Source organism: Oryctolagus cuniculus, chromosome 4 (assembly GCF_964237555.1).
Source record: "Oryctolagus cuniculus chromosome 4, mOryCun1.1, whole genome shotgun sequence".
Lineage (NCBI taxonomy): Eukaryota > Metazoa > Chordata > Mammalia > Lagomorpha > Leporidae > Oryctolagus > Oryctolagus cuniculus.
Window position 1 is genome coordinate 29,240,796 of NC_091435.1, and position 23,664 is coordinate 29,264,459.

Below are 23,664 nucleotides of genomic sequence, written 5' to 3' on the forward strand. Positions count from 1 at the left end.
TGGCAGGGAGTGCAGTGGAGGATGGTCCAAGTCCTTGGGCCCTGCACTCCATGGGAGACCAGGAGAAGTACCTAGCTCCTGCCATCGGATCAGCGCGGTGCACTGGCCACAGCGTGCCGGCCGCGGCGGCCATTAGAGGGTGAACCAATGGCAAAATGAAGACCTTTCTCTCTGTCTCTCTCACTGTCCACTCTGCCTGTCAAAAAAAAAAAAAAAGAAATCTTTACTTAGTATATACTAAATTGATCTTCTGTATATAAGGATAATTGAAAATGAATCTTGATGTGAATGGAAGGGGAAAGGGAGTGGGAGATGAGATGGTTGCAGGTGGGAGGGAGGTTATGGGGGGGGGGGATCCACTGTAATCCAAAAACTGTACTTTGGAAATTTATATTTATTAAATAAAAGTTAACAAAAAGAAAATCTGAACAAATAAAAAAAATAAAATACCTCTATTCCACAGATTAAAAAAGAGAGACTCAGAAAATGTTTCACCCTAGGTAAGTCATTGATCCATTCAAAAAATAACTTATTCTGAGTGTAGATGCTCAGATATTATTGGTGTGCACAGAACTGATCAAACCTCCAATTCATTGCTACCTCTCAGCCTGCTGCCGGAAGGCATGGCATTTCCGAACAACAAACGAAGTTTGAAAGGACTGCACTCAAGAAAGTGCTCATGGAGAAGGGAGTATTTGAAATCAACCTTAAAGGGTGGATAGATTTTTAACTGTCAAGATAAAGAAGGGGAACTGGGTCAACAAAGATACTTATAATAGTACAATGACTCGTGTTCAGAATAGCAGATTGTACCATGAGGAAAAAAAATGTGTGAGTTGACATGGAATAAGTATACTTTAGGTACGTTTCTCCCACTCACAATATTTCAAGAGAACCCAAAGGTTTGCCACATGTATCTTCTGGAAAGTTCTTCCTGCCACATTCTAATGGGAGGAGACTCCCATCACCAGCAGCCTGAGCTTTTTTTTTTTTTTTTTTTTTTTTTGGACAGGCAGAGTGGACAGTGAGAGAAAGAGAGAGAAAGAGAGAGAGAGAGAAAGGTCTTCCTTTTCTGTTGGTTCACCCTCCAATGGCCTCTGCAGCCAGGGTGCTGCGGCCAGCACACCGTGCTGATCTGAAGCCAGGAGCCAGGTGCTTTTCCTGGTCTCCCGTGCGGGTGCAGGGCCCAAGGACTTGGGACATCCTCCACTGCACTCCCTGGCCACAGCAGAGAGCTGGCCTGGAAGAGGGGCAACCGCGACAGAACTTAGCACCCTGACCGGACTAGAACCCGGTGTGCCGGCGCCACAAAGTGGAGGATTAGCCTATTGAGCTGCGGCGCCGGCCCAGCCTGAGCCTTTTCTACCCAAATAACCCTCAGTCTTCAGTGTCAGCAGTCCCTTCTGAGCATTTCTCTTCCGTTAGACTTTGCAGTGGGAAGAACCTTATCCTCACTATCAACTTATGGACACAGGGTATAGAGAATGAGTGGAAAGGGATGCATGAAAACACCAAATAAGCTGTATAAATATGACCTGGGATGTCCTCAGGATGCTTAGGTCTCAAGAGGAGAAAAGAAACCCTAATAAAGATTTGAAATCATGGAATGAGTCTTCAAGGCACATTGTGTTTCAATTTAGGTTACATATCAGAATTTCCTAAGAAGCATTGTGGTGCAGCAGGTTAAGATGCCATTTTCAATACTCATATGCTATACCAGAGTGTTGTCTAAAGTCCCAAGTACTGTACTTCCAATCCAGTTTCCTGCTAATGCACCTGAGAAGGTAGTGGATAATTGCCCAAGTGTTTGAGTACCTGCCACCCACATGAGACACCAGGATGGAGTTCTTGTCTCCTGGCTTCAGGTTGGCCCAGACCTGGCCATTTGAGTACAAAACCAGCAGATGGAAGATATCACTTTCCCTGTTCCGTCCGTCTTTCCTCTCTCCTTCCTTCTCTGTGTTACTCTGTCTTTCACATATATAAAGCTTTTTTTAAAAAAAATACTGAAGATGGCAGAGTAGGGAGGGAGCTTACTGCTCTAGTCCAGGAGAAAATAGTTTTTAAAAGGTGTAGAGAGTGTAGTCTCAGGCAAGAGCTAGGGAGGAAATGGCAGAGGAAACACTATCAAAATTAGAGGGACACAGTGGACCTATGTGGAAGGCATGGACGTCCAAACTTGGGACTCCAGCAGCCAAGAGCTTAGGCACCAATGTTGGAATGTGAGGTGAGATCAGACCACAGCAGCCCAAGACACTGTCAAAAAAGCTGCAGGAAAAGCCTAGGGGGAACCTGGCTTGGAGTACCATGGTGGATAGTGTACCTGCCAAACTAGAAGAGAAAAAAAAATGGATGGGAAGGACGCATTTTTCTCTCCCTGATCACTTTACAACAGCGTCCTGTAACAAGCCAATAGAGTGGGCACCATTTTGAACATAATTAGAGCTGCTCCAACTCGTGTCCCTGTATCAGCAATCAGCTGAGTGAATACTCCGGACTCTGGTGGGGAGAACTAATAGGGGGCTAGGAGATCATGACTCTCTGAGGCTTCTGTACTGGGACTGTGAAAAAAACTGAAGATGTGTGGGAGGACTCATGATGTGGCTGGGATATTGTGCAGTCAGTGCGAGACTCCACACACTGAGGGCTTCCTGCTTACCTGGTGAGAGACAATGCTGAGGAATCTGAACTTACACTGAGGACTGCATAGATCCTTTGTGTGGTCCTTGGAACAGAACAGACAAAATTATACCCACTGGAGCTAGCACTCAGTCACTGGTTTCCTTTGAGGAGAGGATCTAGCTGAGCAGAATAAATTTCCTTTCTGATTAAAAAAAAAGAGAGAGAAAGATAGAAGATTTACCACACCAATCCTGAGTGTGTCACCTTAGGCACACCCTTCACCCTGGAGAACTGAACAGAGCTACCTGGCCACACCTACTGTAAGCCTTTAGGCATTCACTGAAAACAGACATTCCATTTATTAACATAGTATAAAAGATAAAAGCTGCCACTGCAGAAGAAGAAGGAGGAGGAGGAGAAGAAGAAGGAGGAGAAGGAGAAGGAAAAGGAGAAGGAGAAGGAGAAACCATTGACAACAAATGTAATAATTCAAGAAACAAGAATAAGGAAGACAACATGATGCCCTGAAAAGAACACAACATTTCAATACTAGATTGTGAAGATGATGAGATGGAAAAAATGCAAGAAATGGAATTCAAAAAATTGATCATAAGATTACATTGAGATAATCAGAAGCAAATGCACAAACTCATGAAATCCATACAGGACATAAAAGAAAATTTCTCCCATGAAATTGAGATCTCAAAGAGAAATCAAAATGAAATGAAGAATTCAATAGAACAACTACAGTGGAGAGCCTTCACAACAGAATTGGTGAAGCAGAAAAAAGAATATCTGGCACAGAAAACAAAGCACAGGAAATTATACAGTCAAAACAAAGATAAGAAGAGGAAATGAGAAAACCAAAAAACGCTGTTGGGAATCTAAAGGATACTATCAAATGACCCAACATATGGGTTTTAGGAGTTCCTGAAGGTGTACAAAGAGAGAAAGGATTAGAAGGCCTTCTTAGTGAAATAATAACAGAAAACTTTCCTAATTTGGAAAAAGAAAGGGACATCTAAGTAAAGGAAACACATACAACTCCTAATATATGTGACAAGAAAAGATCTTCAACACAACACATTGTAATCAAACTCACTGCAGTAAAACATAAAGAAAATATTCTAAAATGTGCATGAGAGAAATGCCAGTATACTTTCAGAGGATCTCCAATTAGACTCACAGTGGACTTCTCAGAAACCTTACAAGCTAGGAGCGAATGGTGAGCTATATTCCAAGTCTTAAGAGAAAAAAGTCAACCCAGAAAACTGGTACCCCACAAAGCTCTCATTTATGAATGAAGGTGAAATAAAGACAAACAGAAATTGAAAGAAATTGTCACCACCTATCCAGCCCTGCAAAAGATGCTTGAGGATGTGCTGCACACAGAAACACAGAAACATGGTCATCACTATGAAAGAAGGTAAAGGAAGAAAATCACCCAGTAAAAGTACAAAGGAAATACAAAGTAAAAAATAGGAATATTTTTGGAAAAATGGCAGCACAAAGTCATTACTTATCAATAGTCACCTTGAATGTAAATGGCCTCAACGCTAGAGTTAAAAGAAACAGATTGGCTGAATGGATTTAAAAAGACCCATCTATTTTCTGCTTACAAGAAACACATCTCACCAACAATGATGCATGCAGACTGAAAGTGAAAGCTTGGAAAAAGATATTCCATGCCAACAGAAACCAAAAAATAGCATGTGTAGCCATCCTATCAAAATAGATTTTTAACACAAAAACTGTTAAAAAAAAAAAAGGCAAAGAAAGACACTATGTAATGATTAAGGGATCCATTCAACAGGTGAGGTAACGATTATAAATGTATATGCAACTAATTACAAGGAAACTAACTATTTAAAAGAAATGTTAAGGGATTTAAAGGGAGACTTAGACTCCAATACAATAGCAATGGGGGACTTTAATACTCCACATTCAGCAACTGACAGATCAACTAGGCAGAAAACCAGCAAGGAACTAACAGATATAATCAACACTGTAGACCAAATGGACATTATAGCTATCTACAGATCTTTTTATCCTGCAGTTGCAGAATACACAATCTTCACAGCAGTGCATGTAATTTCCTCTAGAATTGACCACATGCTAAGCCATAAAGCAAGCCTCAGCAAATTCAAAAAAATTGAAATCATACCATGCATCTTCTCAAACCAAATGGAATGAAGCTGGAAATTAAAAACTCAAGAATCTCTAGAACATATGCAAACACAAGGAGACTGAACAATATGCTCCTGAATGAACAATAGGTCATAAAAGAAATCAAAAGAGAAATTAAAAATTTCTGGAAACAAATGTAGATGACAAACAACATATCAAAACAAAGGTTACAGCAAAGGCAGTGTTAAGAGAAAAGTTTATAGCAAATAGGTGCCTAGATAAAGAAATTAGAAAGGCACCAAATAAGTGAGTTATCAATTCAACTGAAGGATACAAAAAAACAGCAGCAAACCAAATCCCAAAATAGTAGGTGAAAAGAAATAATTAAAATTAGAAAAGAAATCAACGAAGTTGAATCCAAAAAATAATACAAAAGATCAACAAAATGAAGAGCTAGTTATTTGAAAAAGTAAGCAAAATTGACACACCATTGGTCCAACTAACCAAAAAAAGGAGAGAGAAAACCCAAAAATATTAAAATCAGAAATGTAAATGGAAATGTAACAACAGACACCACAGAAGTAAAAAGAGTCATCAGAAATTACTACAAAAAGTTGTATGCCAACAAACTGGGAAATCTGAAAGAAAAGGATTAATTCCTGGGCACATACAATCTACCTAAATTGAGCCATGAAGACACAGAAAACCTAAAGAGACCCATAACAAAAATGGAAACTGAATCAGTAATAATGACTCTCCCAACAAAGAAAAGCCCAGGACTGGATGGTTTCACTACTGAGTTCTATCAGACATTTAAAGAAATAACTCTGATCCTTCTCAAATTATTCAAAAAAAATTGAAAGGCAGGGAATTCTCCCAAATTCTATCTGTAAAGCTGTATAGTTCTGCATACATTCCTATGTAATTACCTCTAAAGGTACAGTTTAAAAACTTTTCATGGGACTCCAAATCTCATTAAACTTGGTGGTAAAAATGCCATCTTAATTGTTAAAGTGATCATATTAAGTTTTAAAGTAAACGTATAGATAGGATTAAGTGTTAAAGAGATAATATTAATAGGATCAAGTGCCTGGCAATGATAATAGATAGAATTAAAAAATAGAGAATGTCCAACATGGGAAGCAGTCCACAGCAGACTCATAGAATGACAATTGCCTTAATTAACACTCTGACGTCAGAATCAGCCCTTATGTCTTCCTGGTCTGGCTGAAAGGCCTGTGAGAGCATTGTAGGCATGGAAAGCCAAGACACTATGGCAAGAGAAGATCCATGAACGATCTCTGTGAGTGAAACCTCAGTGGAAAGAAGTGGCTATCAAAGAAGGATGTACTTTTCTCTAAAAGGAGCAGAGAACTTCTACTTTGCTTATAGCCTTTGTCTAAATACTGATAGAGTTTGTGGACTCAAGAGGCTTCCATAGCCTTGGCAGCTTATTTCATGAGCCTTGGGTGGTCACTGATGTCATACATAAGAGTGTTAATTGTTAGCAAAACAGTCACTGTGTACTAACTCCCCAATGAGTTGTATTGAGTTAACTGTAAAACCAGTTCTGACACAGTTTGTGTGTGTGTATGTGTGTGTGTGTGAGTGCAAATTGTTGATATCTTTACTTAGTATAGAGTTGGTCTGCTGTGTACAGAGTTAATTGAACATGAATCTCAATGGAGAGGGACTTGCAAGGGGAGTGGTAAGAGGAAGAGGAATGGGAGGACGGGTATGATGGGAAGAATAACTGTATTCCTAAAGTTGTATTTACGAAATTTGTAGTCCTTAAAAAATAAATCATAAATAAAAAATAAATTTAAAAAATTTATAGAAATGAAAAAAATATACTGATGCCATGGCACCCCCCCACAAAATAATAACTGAAAAGCTCTTTGGTGGAGTCCAGGCTTTAGCACGTATTAAAAGCCCATGACTCATTCAAATGGAATGTGAACCACTAATTCCAAAAAAAACTTGAGCTTGTTTCAGCACTTAAGAAGAATTGTGTATTGATTACAGTATTCAACCAAAAGTATTAAGTAGAACATATAAAAAAATAATAAGAGAGATAACATATCAAGTTGCTCATCAACAGTCAGGGTGAGGGCTGATCAAGTCACCATTTCTCATAGTGTTCATTTCACTATAACAGGTTTCCTTTTTGGTGCTCAGTTAGTTGTCACCTATCAAGGAGAACAAGTGGTATTTGTCCCTTTGGGACTGGCTTATTTCACTCAGCATAATGTTTTCCAAACTCCTAACAGGGATCACTTTTCAGTTAAAATTTAAACACCTAAGAATAATTGTGTGTTAATTACAGAGTTCAACCAACGGTACTAGAACAAAAATAAATACTAAAATGGATAAAGTATTACATTGTACATCAACCGTCAGGACAAGAGCTGATCAAGTCACTGTTTCTCATAGTGTCCATTTCATTTCAACAAGTTTCCCCTTTGGTGCTCAGTTAGTTGTTGCCGATCAGGGAGAACATATGATATTTGTCCCTTTGGGACTGGCTTATTTCACTCAGCATGATGTTTTCCAAATTCCTCCATCTTGTTGCAAATGACTGGGTTTCGTTGTTTTTGACTGCTGTATAGTATTCTATAGAGTACATGTCCCATAATTTCTTTATCCAGTCTACTGTTGATGGGCATTTGGGTTGGTTCCAGGTCTTAGCTATTGTGAATTGAGCTGCAATAAACATTGAGGTGCAGACAGCTTGTTTGTTTGCCAATTTAATTTCCGTTGGGTAAATTCCAAGTAGTGGGATGGCTGGGTTGAATGGTAGGGTTATATTCAGGTTTCTGAGGAATCTCCAAACTGACTTCCATAGTGGCTTAACCAATTTGCATTCCCACCAACAGTGGGTTAGTGTCCCTTTTTCCCCACATCCTCTCCAGCATCTATTGTTGGTAGACTGAAAAGTGATGACTGTTAAATATAAGAGTGTGAATAAGAGAGGGAAGAGATGTGCAATTCGGGACATGCTCAAGCTGACTTACCTCAAACGGTAGAGTTAGAAACATACCAGGGGATTCCAATTCAGTCCCATCAAGGTGGCATGTACCAATGCCATCTCACTAGTCCCAGTGATCAATTTTTGTTCACAATTGATCATAATGATAGGACTAAGAACCAAAGGGATCACATAAACAAGACTAGTGTCTGCAAATACTAGCTGATAGAATAAAAAAGGGAAAGAATGATCCAACATAAGAAGTGAGATACACAGCAGACCCATAGAATGGCAGATGTCCTAAACAGCACTCTGGCCTCAGAATCAGTCCTTAAGGCATGTGGATCTGGCTGAAAAGCCCATGAGAGTATTTCAGGAATGGAAAGCCAAGACACTCTGGGGAAAAAAAAATTAATGAAAGATCTCCGTGAGTGAGATCCCAGTGGAAAGAACGGGTCATCAAAGAAGGAGGTACCTTTCTCTGAAGGGAGGAGAGAACTTCCACTTTGACCATGGCCTTGTCTAAAAATTATCAGAGTCAGTGAACTCAGGGGGCTTCCATAGCCTTGGCAACTCATGACAAGAGCCAAGGGTGATTACTGATGCCATAAACAAGAGTGTCAATTTGTTAATTCAACAACAGGCGTCACTGTGCACTTACTCCTCATGTAGGATCTTTGTCCTTAGTGTGCTGTACATTGAGATTTAATGCTATAACTAGTACTCAAACAGTATTTTTCACTTTAGGTTTCTGTGTGGGAGCAAACTGTTGAAATCTTTACTTAATGTATGCTAAACTGATCTTCTGTATATAAAGAGAATCAAAAATGAATCATGATGTGAATGGAAGGGGAGAGGGAGTGGGAAAGGGAAGGGTTGCGGGTGGGAGGGACGTTATGGGGGGGAAGCCATTGTAATCCATAAACTGTACTTTGGAAATTTATATTCATTAAATAAAAGTTAAAAAAAATTTTCTAATTATGTAAAGAATGTTATTGTTATTTTGATAGATTGCACTGAATCTGTAGATTGCTTTAGGTAGTATGGACATTTTAACAATATTAACTTTTTTAAATCCATGAACAAGGAATGGATATTTCCTTTTTTGTGTCCTTGATGATTTCTTTCAGCAATGTTTAATAATATTCAATGCACAGTTATTTCACTTCATTGGTTAAATTTGTTTTTCAATATTTTATATTTTGAAGCTACTGTGAATAAGATTGCTTTGTTGGTTTCCTTTTCAGCAAGATAATTTTTCATGTATAAAAATGCCTTTGTTTTTAAAAAAAAAAAACCTGAGCTTGAAGAGAACAGATGCAGTATAAATTTGCTAGAGCCAATGAACTAAGATGAGGGTAACTTTGAGCCAGTAATTTCAAAATGCAACAGAAAGACTCAAGAAGAAAGACCTCAGTAATAATCCAAAGAGCAGAGTAAAGGCATGAACCAGCATGTGAAGGTGATACCTAAGGTTCTTGTCTGTGGAGAAAAAATATGTGCCTGGCCAGAATTATTAATTTTAACAATAAACAAACAAATATATTATCCCTAATATTCAAATAATGAAAGTCAGTCATGTAGAGCTAATACCCAAAGTATGTGCTCAAAAACAGGTACATGAGTATTTGCTAAATCAAACTTATTTTAACAGACAAGAGAATTATTTGGTTAAATAACAAAAAACAGTCATTTTTGTAAGTCACAAGTCAACGAAAGGTAGGCAATTCTATGTTGCTTATCTGCATACTTTTCAACCAAATCTTGTCTCTACTTGTGTATCTCACTTAGGTGCTGCTGTTCATATGTTTATGCAGGAAGACTATGTCTTGGCCCTTTATTTTTTTGGAATTTTCTTTAAGATGCTAATGCCAACACACCAAAGTTATCTGTATTAATATATCAACTTTTATATTACTCATAGCTGTAATCAGTTCCGTTTGGTAAAGAATTTTTTTTAAGATTATTTATTTATTTGAAAGTCAGAGTTACACAGAGAGAGGAGAGGCAGAGAGAGAGAGGTCTTCCACCCGATGGTTCACTCCCCAATTGGCCTCAGCGGCCAATTTGGCCCAGAGCTGGGCCAAACCGAAGCCAGGAGCCAGGAGCTTCTTCCAGGGTACAGAGGCCCAAGGACCAGCACCAGCCCCGGTAAAGACTTTAAACCAAAGAAGTTGAATAACTTAAATGATTCTCCTAACAACGAAATTTGACTAATGAACTTGTATAGGACCATCAACCTTTTCAGGGTGAACCATGATAGATGATTTCGCTTTTAGGTTTATGTGAGAACAAGAGAAAAATTTGTAGCCAATAAGGGAAACAGAGCCAGTGAACTTGATCTCTAATCTCATTAATTAAAGCAAGAAAGAAGGGCAAATTTTTATCCCTTTAGAAAGTTTACGCAAACTATCAGAGTATCAAAGTATCCACATAGAATAGCAGCACTCCTGCCTCAGAATCAACCCTTGGGACATTCGGATCTGGCTAAAAGGTCCATGAGAGTCTCACAGGCATGGGAAGCCATGACATGGTGGCAAAAAACAATCTAAATGAAAGATCCTGGTGAACAAGACCCCAGCAGAAGGAACAGGCCATCAAGGAGAGAGGCGCCTTTCTCTGAAAGGAGGAGGGAACCTCCACTGTGATATGGCCTTGACTAAACAAGTTCAGAGTCGGTGAACTCAAGGTGCTTCCATAGCCTAGACAGCTCATAGCAAGAGTCTCAGGTGATTGCTGATGTCATAAATAAGAGTGCCAATTGTTAAATCAACAACGGGAGTCACTGGGTACATGCTCCCCACGTAGGATCTCTGTCCTTAATGTGTTTTACTATGAAACTTAAAAACAACACTACTAGTTGAACAATACCCTATACCTTGTGTGGTTGTGTGAGTGCAGCCTGTTGAAATCCTTGCTTAGTATATACTAAGTTGATCTTCAGTATATGAAGGTAATTGAAAATGAAACTCGATGAAGGGCGGAATGGGAGAGGGAGTGGGAGAGGGGAGGGCCACGGGAGGGAGGGAGGTTGGGGGGGAGCCACAACAATACAAAAGTTGCACTTTGTAAATTCACATTTATTAAATTAAAAAAACTATATAACAAACAAAAAAAGAAAAAGAAAAAAAAGAACTTAATACTTTACCCTTTTAGTATTTTTTATGTTCTACTTAAAACTATTGGTTGAACTCTGTAATTAATACACAATTACTCTTAGGTGTTTAATTAATGCTATAACTAGTACTCAAATAGTATTTAACACTTTGTTTTTCTGTGTGGGTGCAAACTGTTGAAATCTTTACTTAATATATGCTAAATTGATCTTCTGTATATAAAGATAATTGAAAATGAATCTTGATGTGAATGGAAGGGAAGAGGGAGTGGGAGAGGGGAGTGTTGTGGGTGGGAGGGAAGTTATGGGGGGGAGCTATTGTAATCCATAAGCTGTACTTTGGAAATTTATGTTCATTAAATAAAATAAAATATATATATAAAAAAACAGGGTATCAGAGTCTCCAAACAGAAACTATTTGACTCTCACATCAATTCAATAAGTAAGACCATGCCAAGAAAAGTTTTTTTAAAGTTTTATTTAAGTTATACAAGATTCATGCATTTCATATATACAGATTTTTAATTTGTTTATCATATTGTTTACTTTCCATTAGATGGCACCACTTTTTACGCATCTCCATCACATCACTTTGAGTAAGTTCCATAAAATAATATTGTTTCTGTCCTATTCAACTCTTCAGTACTAGTGTCTGGCATAGTATTCAATATGAGGTAGACATCAAAAAGCATTTTGGATCAAGCCAGTGTTGTGGCACAATGTTAACCCACCACTTACAACATTGGCCTTCCACATCAGAGTGCTGGTTCCAGTCCCAGCTGTTCCACTTCCAACCAAGCTTCCTGTAAATGCATCTGGAAAGGCATCAGAACATGGCTCAGATACTTGGAGCCCTGCCACCCACATGGGAGACCCAGATGGAGTTCCTGGCTCTTGGCTTCAACCTGACCCATCTCAAGAGGGTGTTGGAGCCATGTTGGAAGGGTACTAGGGCATAGAAGATTTATTTTTCTATCCTCTCTCTGTCACTCTGTTTTATAAATAAATAGATAAATAATTTTCTACAAAAACTCTATTAATCAACCTCTTCATATTCCTTTCTATAAGGTTATGAATTGGATCAAAAGGACTATAATATAAGAGAAAATATTAGATCTTCCTGTGAACAGTGTCAGGAAGCCAGGCGGTTAGCTGGGTGACTCTGGCTCCCTGTGTTATTAACTGAGGCTGGTCAGAGTGTTTGGCTTGCACATAGGTTGAATGGAAGGCCCAATCTGTTTTAAACATAAGTCTGGCACCCAGGCAGGGATGACAAGGAGGCAGACTCATCTGGGGCTATGGACTGGAACACATATGTTGGCTTCTCCAGCATGAGATGTTCGTTAGTTTGTACTTCTTACATGGCTCAGTGCTCTTATAGAAAGTTTTATAAAAACAAGGATATGGAAGTTGCAACTGGTATAATATTATTTCTGCCATTTTCTATTGTCAGAGCAGTCATTGAGTCACATTTTTAAAGCAAAGGGTCATAGATGCTCCACACCCAACCCAACATCTTGAGGGAAGGAGAGTGAAGTAACTTGTAACCATCTTTAACATGCCACACCTTGAAAAGGTTCCCCCATATAACACTTCTTGGAGGGATCAAATCTTCAACTGGGCAGGTCAACAGAAACTGCTGAGACCTACATGCCAGAAAGTACAAGAAGCCTGCCGTAAAGAGGAGGCTAGGAAACACTGAAACCAGTGTCAAGGGAGAGGGGTGTGAATGTGAAGAGAAGAGTAATGAGTGATCATCAGTTTGTTACACTAATGCTGGAGACAGGAAACCCTTTGAATAGTGAAGGCAAGTAGAGCCGAGCATAGATGGTTAAGATAGATAAAATGATACTGTGAAATGTCAGTTATTTTTATTTTCTGATCCTGCTGGTGAGAAAATAGTAGGGTCACAATTCTTTTCAACTAATTAGGACTCCAAAAAATGGAGAGACAAACATCTTCCAATTGTTTGGGAATTTAAACTACTTTAATACAACCAAGGGAAACTTCACCAACTTTTACACACCTTGTTTCCCTGTGCATGCGGTGCATGTTTGTGAGCCATCCAGATTCCCTTTCAAGACTGAGGCATTGATTCTCCCAGAACTAGAAGTGTTGGTGACAAATGCATTTCAGCTGTTTCCCCCCTGAGACTTAGTGTTTTCTAAAGAGAGCCACCTTGTCCAATAAACAGCCCTCATCTAATTACTAATTACTGTTCCTTCTCATGGGGTTGACTAATTCAATTGGGTGATTATACCATGGTTCAACTTTGTTCCTTAATGTAAATTTGCCTCCCCTCCCCTATCATCATCTCAGAGTTTGTTTCATGTGAAGAATCAACCCAAAACATAAGCACAGCTGCATGTGGGGTAGCAACAATGAAATGAAATTAATTCATGTTTCTTTTTAAAAATCCTGGGGAGTTGCCAGGTTAGACTGAATCAGCCACACAAAAGAATTGTCAGTTTATACTGACCCATCAAGGAAGCCTCAGACTAGCAACCACATAGCCAAGAAAATGTCTCTGCATACTTTTCTGAATTGAGACTTGTTCTCCTTCCATTCACTGGTGTGCTTGCAAACAGGCTCTGTGGAAGGGGGAGAGACCCGATTTGTATCTTCACCAATTTCTGTGATTTTAAATACTATCTTGACTGATTTTAAGCTATCAACAGTTTAATAAGTGGGTTCACCAATTTCTTAAATATGTCATAATCAGCTCTTGGGGACCAGTTGGAGCCACCTTTAGTGTCTCATTGCATATAAGCACACTGCTGTCCTGCTTAGACTGACTTGGGCTAGGACTAATGCTGAACTTACAGGTAGCAAATCTGATATAGACCTCTCAGTGGTCTAGACTCTTGGCATGAGAATCAAAGGACATAACAGTAATTAAACAAAGCAATCTAACTTAAAGACAAAATTTTTAGTAAGCATGAGCTGCAGACATTAGGGAGTAAAAGCTAAGAATACAGCAGGCAGATGCAGTGATAACAAAGAAATCAGCAAGGAGGGAAACCAAGGAGTAATTGGTAGTGAGAAGTAATTAAGTGTGGCCAGAACAGAAATTAAAAAGATACTCAAAGTAATACAGATACAGGAATAGCAGCTGAGCTGTCTTTGTGGTGGAGCCACATGGCAGAGAGAAATCAACTCACACTATTGACACACTCACAAAACCTGCCTTGAGAGTTGAATTTAATCTTGGACAATATTTAAGTACTCTCTAGCCAGCTAAGATGCCATCTTTCATACTGATTTCTGCATTCTTATTTGAAGTAACCAGAGAGACTCTCTGTTACTTGCAAAGACATTATTTTTTTTTTAACTCCAGATCATTATCTCATTGAGCAGCTGTTAGTCATAATCAAGCCCTGTAGATCTATTAACATTTCTTTTAAATAGCCAGGTGCCCTGAAATTAAGTGCATATACATCTTCCTTAATCATTACATAGTGCCTTTCTTTGTCCCGTCTAACAGTTTTTGTGTTAAAGTCTATTTTGTCTGATATTAGGAATGGCTACGCTAGCTCATTTCTGGTTTCTGTTGGCATGGAATGGAATATCTTTTACCATCCTTTCACTTTCAGTGTTAAGACTTCCACTGCATTTTTTTATTTGTTCTATTGATTTATTCATTTCCAATATTTCATTTCACTTTCTCTTTAAGACTTCAATTTTGTGGGAGTCATTTTCTCTCATGTCATGAACAGATCATTTTCATGCATTTGCTTCTGATTACTTCTAAGTTATCCTCTGATCAATTTTTTGAATTCCATTTCTTGCATTTCCTCAAATTCTTCATCTTCCCAATATAGTATTAAAATGTTTTATTCCTTTGGGGGCATGATGTTATCTTCCTTATTCCCATTTCTTGAACTGGTGTGTTTATTATTTGGCATTTATGGAGATACTCATTGGTTTCTTCTTTGTTTCGTTGCTGTGGCAGCTTTGGACTATGTCTGTATGAATTAGTGGATGTCTGCTTTGGGGAATACCTAGAAGCATGTGGTGGATGTGGCTAGGGAGCTCTGTTCAGTGCTCCAGGGTGAAAGGAGTGTTAAGGTGACACCCAGGTTGGGTGTGGTAAATTTCCTCTTTTCTTTTTTTTATCAGAGGATAGGTTTTCCTTCTGTTGGTGCAAACTCAGCTCATTTCCTCTCCTCAAAAAAGACTAATGCCTTTTCACAAGCCACAGTGAGTATAATATTTGTCCACAGTTCCACAAGGACGACACAAAGGATCTATGCAGTCCTCGGTGTAAGCAGATTCCCCAGCAATGTCCTTCATCAAGGAACCAGGGATCCCTGAGTGTGTGTAACCTCCCACAGAGATTGCCCAAAGTCCCAGCCACACTCTCAGCCTTCCCACACAGACTCAGTGTTTTCAGAGCCCCACAGTCTCAGTGTTTTCAGAGTCCTGTCACACAAGCCTCCCACAGTCACAAGCACCCAGCTCCTGGTCAGTTCTCCCTGCCACATTCAGGAGTCTCCACTTGGCTATTTGCTGGATGCCAACACAAGCTGGTACAGCTGTTACATATTCCAAAATGGCACCTACTCTGTGTCAGCTTGTTACAGGACACCACTGCAGGGTGATTGGAGAGGGAGAAATGTGCCCACCCTTTTTTTCATCCTCTAGTTTGGCAGGTACACTATCCCCTACAGGGCTCAAGAGAGATTCCTCCCCAGCTTTTCCTGCAGTTTTATCACCAGTGGCTTGGGCTGCTGCAGTCTGATTTCATCTCTCTCCAAAGCTGGTGTGGAGGCTCTCAGCTGCTGAGGTCCAGATTTATGCATGCCCACATCCTCCACGTAGGTCTGCTATTTCCCTGTAATTTGTGTGGAGTTTCCTCTGCCATTTTCTCCCCAACTCTGCCCTGGGACTACATTCTCTCCTAGACTAGAGCAGTAAGCTCCCTCCCTACTCTACCATCTTAATCCAGTAACTATGGAAGATTTTGTGTGCATGCACAGCAACTGGCTAAGACAGATGCCGTCTTGGCAGTACTGGCAACAGTGGCAGGGAGAGGACAACATTTGGCCAGTGGCTCTTGTATATTCATGTGATCCCAAGATTCTAGTGGAGGGGAAAATCCACGGAACCCACTGACTTTGAGCCTGACTGGGAGGATTGACAGGTGGCTGGGTACCCAAGTATGATGGTAAGGCACCCTCAGCCTCCCAACATACCACAGGCTCCAGGGCTCAACCCACCTAAGCAGAGATAGCTTAAGAAACATCTGCCTCTCTGTTGACTTGACAGGCTGGCAGGGAAGAGCAGAACCTCTGCACCCAGCAACCATGGACAACAGTGTTGGGTCTTGGTGGCTACACAAGAAGGTGCAGGGTGTAACTAGATGCCTGCAAAATCACTGGGTGTGGCTCCACAGGATTGAAGCTCCTTGATTCCCTAGGGTGGGTCATTGCAGTGGGAACTGTGCTCAAAGTGAGGACTGCATGGATCATTTGTGTGGTTCATGCAACAGTGTAGATGAGTATTGAACCCACTAGAAGCTAACACCCAGGTATTTCTCAGCTTGGAGAAGAGGTGAGGGGTTACCACAACAACAGATGTGACAATTCCCCCTGTTAACAAAAGGAGATATACCACCCCAATTTGAGTGTTACCCTGGATACTCACCCCACCCTAGAGCACTGACCAGAGCTCCCTGGCCACACCCAGCACACAGTTCATGGTATTCACTGCAAGTATAGACATTCCACTAAGCCACAGAGGCATAGTTCAAAGATAAAAGCTATCAGAGGAAAAAAAAAAAAGTAACTGCACAAGTGCCTAAAAATAAATGTGGAACTTGAAAAACAAGAATAAGGAAGACACCATGCCCCTCCAAAGAAATACAATAGTATTTCAATATTAGAATGTGAAGATGAAAATATTGACAAAATGCCAGAAACAGAATTCAAAAGATTACTCATAAGATTACTAAAAAAGCAATCAGAAGCAAATCTACAAAAAAGAAGTCCACATCAGACATGAATGAACATTTTTCTCATGAAATTGAGAATTTAAAAAAATGAAATATTTGAAATGATGAATTCAATAAAACAAATAAAATATGTGGTGGAAAGCCATAAAAACAGACTTGGTGAGACAGAATGAAGAATATCCAAGCTAGAAGACAAGTATTTGGAAATTTTTCAGTCAGTCAGAACAACAACAACAACAAAATAATAAGAAGAAATTACAAAACTTACAAACACTGTTGGAGATTTATGAGATACTGTTTAATGACCCAACATATGAGTATTAGGAGTTCTTGAAGGTGTTAAAAGAGAGAATGTGCTAGAAGGCTTATTTAGTGAAATAAATACAGAAAACTTCCCCAATTTGCCAAAAGAAAGGGACATCCAAGTACAGGAAGCATATAGAACTCCTAATAGACATGACCAGAAAAGATCTTCACTACAACACATTGTAGTCACACTCTCCAAAGTAAAACATAAAGAACAGATTGTAAATGTTTGTGAGAGGATCTCCAATTAGACTCACAGCTAACTTCTCATCAGGAACTCTATAGGCTAGGAGAGAATGGAGAGACATAATCCAAGTCATAAGAGAAAAAACTGTCAACCTAGAATACTATACTTTGCAAAGCTCTCATTTATGAATGGAGGGAAATAAACACCTTCCATAACAAAGAGAAATTGAAAGAATTATCACCACTCATCCAGCCTTACAAAATATGCTTAAGGATGTGCTGCACACAGAAACAGAAAAGCATGATCATCACTATGACAGAATGTGAAAACAGACAATTTCCTTGTAAAAGTACAAAGGAAATCCAAAGAAAACAATAGGAGTATTTATGGAAAAATGGCAGGACCAAGTTGTTACTTATTAATAGTCACCTTGAATGTAATGGTAAATTAACTCTCCAATTAAAAGATACAGACTAGCTGAACTGATAAGAAAAAATAAACAAGACACTCTATTTGCTGCCTACAAGAAACACATCTCACCAACAAAGCTACACAGAGACCAAAAGTGAAAGGATAAAAATGTATTTCATGCTAACAGAAACTAAAAAAGAGCAGGTATAACCAAGCTAATATCAGACAAAATAAACTTTAACACGAAAACTGTTAAAAAGACAAAGAAAGGCACCATATAATGATTAAAGAATTAATTCAACAGAAAGATGTGACCATAATAAATGTATATGCACCCAATTACATAGTATCTGGCTATTTAAAAGAAATGATAATGGATCTAAAGGGAGACATAGACTACAATGCATTAGAAATGGGGGACTTTAATTTCCCACTTCCAGCAATGGACAGATCAACTAGACAAAAATTCAGCAAGGAAAAACAGAGTTAATTGACACTATGAACCAAATTGACCTGATATCTACAAAGCTTTTCACCCCAGTTACAGGATACATATTCTTCTCACCAGTGCATGGAACTTTCTCTAGGATAGACCACATTCCAGACCATAAAGCAAGTCTCAGAAAATTCAAAAAAATCAAAATTGTACCATGCATTTTCTCTTACCACAATGGAATGAAGCTGGAAATCAACAATTCAAGAATCTCCAATCATATGTAAACATGTGGAGACTGAACAACATGCTTCTGAATGATATGTGGGTCATAGAAGAAATTTTAAAATTTCCGAAAACAAATGAAGATGATAATACATCACATCAAAACTTATGAGATACAGCAAAAGCAGTGTTAAGAGGGAAGTTTATAGCAACTGATGCCTACATCAAGAAATTGGAAAGGCACCAAATAAATGAGCTATGATTACATCTCAAGGACTTAGAAAACCAATAAAAAACTAAATCCAAAATTAGCAGGAGGAAAGTAATAATTAAAATTAGAGTAGAAATTAACAAAATTGAAGCAAAAAATACAAAAGATCAGTGAAATGAAGAGCTGGTTTTTTGAAGAAATTAAAAAAAAATTGATACTCCACTGGCCCAACTAACCAAAAACTAGAGGCAGAGATCCAAATCAATAAAATTAGAAACTAATAAGGAAATGTAACACCACATACCACAGAAATAAAAAAGAATCATCGGGAATTATAACAAAGAGCTGTATACCAACAAATTGGGTAAGCTATAAGAAAAGGATAGATTCCTGTACACATATAATCTACAAAAATTGAGTCATGAAAAAATAGAAAACCTAAACAGACCAATAACCAAAATGGAGATTGACTCAGTAATAAAGACCTTCCCAACAGGACTGGGTTAGAAGCTAGAAGCATTTCCCTAAGATCCAGAAGCAGACAAGGATGCCCACTCTCACCATTGCTATTCAATATGCTCCTAGAAGTTTTAGCCAGAGCTATTAGGCAAGAAAAAGAAATCAAAGGGGTACAAACTGAAAAGAAGGAAATCAAACTATCTCTATTTGCAGATGACACGACTTTATATATAAGGGAGCAAAAAGATCCCATGGAAAGACTATAAAGTGGTAGGATATAAAAAGAACACAAAATCTATAACCTTTGTATACACAGACAATGCCACATCTGAGAAAGAACTTTCAAGATCAATCCCATTCACAATAGCTACAGAAATAATTAAATGCCTTGGAATGAATTTAGCAAATAATGGCAATGGTGTCTATGATGAAAATTACAAAACATTAAAAAAAATAGAAGACATTAAAAAATGAAAAGATTGTCTGAGTTCATGGATTAGTAGAAGGAATATCATCAAAATGTCCATAATACTGAAAACAATTCAGAAATTCAATGCAATCCCAATCAAAATACCAATGACATTCTTCTCAGATCTAAAATAAAAAAATGATATAAAATTCAAACGGAAACCCAGGAGACACTGAAGAGCGAAAGCAATCTCAAACAACAAAACCAAAGTCACGGGCATCACAATCCCAGATTTCAGGACATACTACAGGACAATTATACTCAAAATTTCCTGATACTGGCACAAAAGCACACATGTAAACTAACTCCAGATATCAGATTCCAGATATCACTCCATGCATCTACAACCAACTTATCTTTGACAAAGGAGCTAAAATCAATCCCTAGAGGACAGTCTCTTCAACAAATGGTGGTGGGGAAACTGGATCTCTGCATACAAAATATGAAACTAGACTCCTATCTTATTCCTTACACAAAAAATCCACTCAAAATGGATCAAAGACCTAAATCTACAACCCACTACCATCAAATTACTAGAGAATACTGGGTAAACCCCATAAGACATCGGCATATGCAAAGACTTCTTGGAAAAGACCCCAGAAGCAATTTTGGCACTCAAAGCCAAAACTGACAAGCAGGATTACATCAAGCTGAGAAGCTTCTTCACAGCAAAAGAAACACTCAGCAAAGTGAAGAGGCAACTGACAGAATGGAAGATAATCTTTACAAACTATGAATTGATAAACAATTAATATCCAGAGTGTGTAAAGAGCTCAAGAAACTAAACAACAACAACAAAATCCTGTTAAGAAATGGGCAAAGGACTTGAAGAGGCATTTTTTTTCATACGATGAAATCCAGATGGCCAACAGACACATGAAAAAATGCTCAATATCACTAGCCATCAGGAAAATGCAAATCAAAACCACAATGAGGTTTCATCTCACCCCAGTAAGAATGGCTTTCATATAGAAATCAACAAACAATAAATGCTAGTGAGGAAGTGGGGGGAAAGATACCCTAGTCATTTGTTGGTGGGAATGTAAATTGGTAAAGCCACTGTGGAAGACAGTATGGATATATCTCAGAAATCTGAATATAGATCTACAATCTGACCCAGCCAGCCCAGTCCTGGGAATTCACCCAAGGGAAATGAAATCAGCATATGAAAGCATTATCTGCACCCCTATGTTTATTGCAGCTCAATTCACAATAGCTAAGACATGGAATCAACCCAGATGTCCATCAACTGAAGACTAAAAATTATGGTATATGTGCACCATGAATAATTCACAGCAGTAAAAGACAAATCAAATCCTATCTTTTGCAACAAAATGGATGCAACTAGAAACCAATACATCTAGTGAAATAGGCCAGTCCCAAAAAGACAAATACCATACGTTCTCTCTGACATGTGGTAACTAAAAGGTAATCTATAGAAGTGAGATTGACAATTTGGGATGTGATCATTTTTTAACAACCCTGTCTTGACTTGAACTCTCTACTTAGTGTATGGTTAATCTTTTTAAATTATTTTTTATTTGAAAGGCAGAGTTACACAGAGAGGTAGAGACAGAGAAAAGTTTTCCATCTGCTGGTTCACTCCCCAAATGACCACAATGACCAGAGCTGGGCCAGGTTAAAGAAAGAAGCCAGGAACTTCTTCCAGGTCTTCAACATGGGTGCAGGGGCCCAAGCACTTCGGCCATCTTCCACTGCTTTACAAAGCACATTAGCAGGGAGCTGGATCCGAAGTGGAGCTGCCAGGATTCGAACCTGTGCCTATATAGGATGCCAGCACTGCAGGCCAGGACTTTGACCTGATGAGCCATAGCATCAGCATCATGGGTTAATCTAATGACTCTAAAATTAACTGAAAATAGATCCTTATTCTAAAACCAACTCCTGAACAAGGACAGTCTATTCAACAAATGGTGCTGGGAAAATTGGATTTCCACATACAGAAGCATGAAGCAAGACCCCTACCTTACACCTTACACAAAAATCAACTCAACATAGATTAAAGATCTAAATCTATGACCCGACACCATCAAATTATTACAGAATGTCAGAGAAGCCCTGCAAGATATAGGCACAGGCAAAGACTTCTTGGAAAAGACCCCAGAGACACAGGCAGTCAAAGCCAAAATTAACACTTGGGATTACATCAAATTGAGAAGTTTCTGTACTGCAAAAGAAATGGTCAGGAAAGTGAAGAGGCAATGGACAGAACGGGAAAAAATATTTGCAAACTATGCAACAGATAAAGGATTAATAACCAGAATCTACAAAGAGATCAAGAAACACCACAATAACAAAACAAACAACCCACTTAAGAGATGGGCCAAGGACCTCAATAGACATTTTTCAAAAGAGGAAACCCAAATGGCCAACAGACACATGAAAAAATGTTCAGGATCATTAGCAGTCAGGGAAATGCAAATCAAAACCACAATTAGGTTTCACCTCACCCCAGTTAGAATGGCTCACATACAGAAATCTACCAACAACAGATGTTGGCAAGAATGTGGGGAAAAAGGGACACTAACCCACTGTTGGTGGGAATGCAACTGGAAAAGCCACTATGGAAGTCAGTCTTGAGATTCCTCAGAAACCTGAATGTAACCCTACCATTCGACCCAGCCATCCCACTCCTTGGAATTTACCCAAAGGAAATTAAAATGGGAAATAAAAGAGAGCTGTCTGCACCTCAATGTTTATTGCAGCTCAATTCACAATAGCTAAGACATTTAGGAATCAACCTAAATGCTCATCAACAGTAGACTGGATAAAGAAATTATGAGAGATGTACTCTATAGAATACTCTACAGTAGTAAAAAAAAAAAATGAAATCCGGTCATTTGCAACAAAATGGAGGAATCTGGAAAACATTATCCTGAGTGAAATAAGCCAATACTAAAGGGACAAATATTGCATGTTCTCCCTGATCAGTGACAACTAACCAAGCACCTAAAAGGAAACCTGTTGAAGTGAAACGGACACTGTGAGAAACAATACTTGATCAGCCCTTGTCCTGACTGTTGTTGTACAACTTATTACTTTATCCCTTTTAGTATTTTTTTGTTCTACTTAATACTATTAGTTGAACTCTGTAATTAACACACAATTATTCTTAGGTGTTGAAATTTAACTGAAAAGTGATCCCTGTTAATTATACAAGAGGGAGGAGACATACAGTGGGAGGAGATGTACAGTTTGGTACATGCTCAATTGGACTTGCCACAAATGGTAGAGTTAGAAACGTGCCAGGGGATTCCAATTCAATCCCATCAAGGTGGCATGTATCATTGCCATCTCACTAGTCAAAATGATCAGTTTAAGTTCATAATTGATCATAATGATAGGATTAAGAGTCAAAGGGATCACATAAACAAGACTAGTGTCTGCTAATACTAACTGACAGAATTAAAAAGGGAGAGAATGATCCAACATGGGAAGCGGGATACACAGCAGACTCATAGAATGGCAGATATCCTAAACAGCACTCTGGCCTCAGAATCAGCCCTTAAGGCATTCTGTTCCAGATGAAAAGCCCATGAGAGTATTTTAGGCATGGAAAGCCAAGACACTATGGCAAAAAAAAAAAAAATGACCTAAATGAAAGAACTCTGTGAGTGAGACCCCAGTAGAAAGAACAGGCCATCTCTGAAGGGAGGAGAGAACTTCCACTTTGACTATGGCCTTGTCTAAATAAGATCAGAGTTGGAAAACTCAAAAGGCTTCCATAGCCTTGGCAACTCATGACAAAAGCCTCGGGTGATTACTGTTGTCATGAACAAGAGTGTGAATTGTTAAATCAACAACAGGAGCAACTGTGCACTTACTCCCCATGTAGGATCTCTGTCCTTAATGTGTTGTACATTGTGATTTAATGCTATAACTAGTACTCAAACAGTACTTTACACTTTGCGTTTCTGTGTGGGTGCAAACTGTTGAAATCTTTACTTAGTATACAATTGATCTTCTGTATATAAAGATAATTGAAAATGAATCTTGATATGAACGGGATGGTAGAGGTAGTGGGAGATGGGATTGTTGTGGGTGGGTGTGAGGTTATGGGGGTAAAAAGCCACTATAATACAAAAGCTGTACTTTGGAAATTTATATTCATTAAATAAAAGTTTAAAAAAGAAAATAGATCTTGTAAAAATTAAAAA